Below are 3,331 nucleotides of genomic sequence, written 5' to 3' on the forward strand. Positions count from 1 at the left end.
GTTGGAAATGTATCCTCAGAATGGGTCTGAGCTGATTTTCCCTGCTGGTTTTAGGCCGCTTTACACACACTTGATGCACTTACACAGAGATATCAAGACTTAGCTTTTAAGATGCTTACTAGTCGGATAGATACTTGTGCGATGAACAGGGTCTGGTGAGTCCAGTTGATTGAGCAAGGAGTAGGTCGTGTCCATTCCATATTCGGTTTTCGGAAGGGTATCTGTGCTCATTTCAAACTCGAGTTTTATGCGTCACCCCACCTCACCTTTCCCCTGAAGCAGGCATAAGTGTGTTTTCTAAAAGCGTGACTCTGTTCTATTTGGGGATTCAGTGCATGGGGAGCGATTTTTACATTCCCTCGATAAGTGATATCATAAGTTTCTTTTTTTGTGGGACTTATTTCACTGAGGATGATCGTACCTAAATCCACTCAGGATGCTGCTACCAGCCTCATGACGTGGATTTCATGGCTGAGTGACACTCCATTGGACCTACGTAGCACCACTTGTCCACTTGTCTTTGTCCACTTGTCCACTCGTCTTTGTCCACTTGGCTCTTTCCTGGGATATGAAACGTGTACCGGAGTGGAGGTTCTTGTCAAGACAGCAGCCCTCAACTTTGGGGTCCCTGTGTCTGGTTGATTTTTTCATTTTCCCAAGGTCAACGCCCATGTGTGGAAGTGCCCTATGCTCTGTGGTTCTGTGTTTTACATGGTTTGGGAAAGAGGATACACTTGTGAAGATTGGCTGTTGGCCATTGACATCCCGCCCATCAGCTTAACAAGGCTCCCTTGACTCCGTGGCCTGTCCTGCCTTTCTGGTTTTTAGACTTTTTTCGCCTGGCCCTTTTGCCCCGGGGGGGGGGGGGGTGAGAGATTTCTTTGTAGTGCTGATTTGCTCTCCCAGGTTGCTTGGTTGGCCAAAAAGGGCGTATGCGTTTTTTCCTGAAGGAAAAAACGCATACGTCCTTTCTGGCCAACCGCATCATTGTCCACGTTCTGGCGCTTTTCATGTGCTATCGGGGCCATTCCGATGTACCCGTTGACATCCGTTTCCTGCAGTTCTGCCTTGCGTTCAGCGCCTCTTCGTAGCCTGACCTCAATATATTTTGGGGCGATAGTTATCGTTTAGAACTCTGCAGGTTTGGGAAGTGCAGTGCCCCTGAGCTCCATTTCCCAAGTCGCTTTTTTGTGAGTGGGACGCAACACGGCTGGATGGCTTCACGCCCTATTGTCGATCCGGGGTGGCAGGCTGAACCGCTGGTGAATTCTTCTTCGTGATGGGAAATGAGAGTGACATGTGCCCGACCAAACACCTCCAGCGAGTCTCTCATTGGTTCCCCCTCTTGCAGTTCATCCTGCGGACAAATTGCAGACGGTACGAAAGAGGCATGGAAAGGCGCCGAGTCTCCAAGTGGGGAGATTGTTAGTTAAGGGGGCCTGAATGGAGAACACGAGCACCAGGAGATGAAAACTGAGGTGAGTTTCAGAAAGCTTTCCCGATCCCACGGTGTAGCATCCGCTGGGTTTCCAATGAGTGCTTTCGCTGTCGGAAGATTGCGTTGAACCTGGAGAGTTGGGACCCATGGAATGGGGAGCACGCAGGATTCCTTTCAAGGGTCTGCATTTGCTTTCCCAACCTCACCAATCGTCTCAGCCCCAAGAGTGTCCAGCCTTATGTCTTCTGCCGCTGGGGCTGTAGATGTGGTCAATCCTGGTTGCATGCCAGTCCCTGAACGCATTTTGGAAGAATTTCTCTCTGTTTTGCCCTGCTTGTTTCTTCTTTATGTTGGAAATGTATCCTCAGAATGGGTCTGAGCTGATTTTCCCTGCTGGTTTTAGGCCGCTTTACACACACTTGATGCACTTACACAGAGATATCAAGACTTAGCTTTTAAGATGCTTACTAGTCGGATAGATACTTGTGCGATGAACAGGGTCTGGTGAGTCCAGTTGATTGAGCAAGGAGTAGGTCGTGTCCATTCCATATTCGGTTTTCGGAAGGGTATCTGTGCTCATTTCAAACTCGAGTTTTATGCGTCACCCCACCTCACCTTTCCCCTGAAGCAGGCATAAGTGTGTTTTCTAAAAGCGTGACTCTGTTCTGTTTGGGGATTCAGTGCATGGGGAGCGATTTTTACATTCCCTCGATAAGTGATATCATAAGTTTCTTTTTTTGTGGGACTTATTTCACGGAGGATGATCGTACCTAAATCCACTCAGGATGCTGCTACCAGCCTCATGACGTGGATTTCATGGCTGAGTGACACTCCATTGGACCTACGTAGCACCACTTGTCCACTTGTCCACTTGTCTTTGTCCACTTGTCCACTCGTCTTTGTCCACTTGGCTCTTTCCTGGGATATGAAAGGTGTACCGGAGTGGAGGTTCTTGTCAAGACAGCAGCCCTCAACTTTGGGGTCCCTGTGTCTGGTTGATTTTTTCATTTTCCCAAGGTCAACGCCCATGTGTGGAAGTGCCCTATGCTCTGTGGTTCTGTGTTTTCCATGGTTTGGGAAAGAGGATACACTTGTGAAGATTGGCTGTTGGCCATTGACATCCCGCCCATCAGCTTAACAAGGCTCCCTTGACTCCGTGGCCTGTCCTGACTTTCTGGTTTTTAGACTTTTTTCGCCTGGCCCTTTTGCCCCGGGGGGGGCGAGAGATTTCTTTGTAGTGCTGATTTGCTCTCCCAGGTTGCTTGGTTGGCCAAAAAGGGCGTATGCGTTTTTTCCTGAATATATTCAGGAAAAAACGCATACGCCCTTTTTGGCCAACCGCATCATTGTCCACGTTCTGGCGCTTTTCATGTGCTATCGGGGCCATTCCGATGTACCCGTTGACATCCGTTTCCTGCAGTTCTGCCTTGCGTTCAGCGCCTCTTCGTAGCCTGACCTCAATATATTTTGGGGCGATAGTTATCGTTTAGAACTCTGCAGGTTTGGGAAGTGCAGTGCCCCTGAGCTCCATTTCCCAAGTCGCTTTTTTGTGAGTGGGACGCAACACGGCTGGATGGCTTCACGCCCTACTGTCGATCCGGGGTGGCAGGCTGAACCGCTGGTGAATTCTTCTTCGTGATGGGAAATGAGAGTGACATGTGCCCGACCAAACACCTCCAGCGAGTCTCTCATTGGTTCCCCCTCTTGCAGTTCATCCTGCGGACAAATTGCAGACGGTACGAAAGAGGCATGGAAAGGCGCCGAGTCTCCAAGTGGGGAGATTGTTAGTAAGGGGGCCTGAATGGAGAACACGAGCACCAGGAGATGAAAACTGAGGTGAGTTTCAGAAAGCTTTCCCGATCCCACGGTGTAGCATCCGCTGGGTTTCCAATG

This window comes from Kogia breviceps, unplaced genomic scaffold (genome assembly GCF_026419965.1).
Source record: "Kogia breviceps isolate mKogBre1 unplaced genomic scaffold, mKogBre1 haplotype 1 scaffold_56, whole genome shotgun sequence".
Lineage (NCBI taxonomy): Eukaryota > Metazoa > Chordata > Mammalia > Artiodactyla > Physeteridae > Kogia > Kogia breviceps.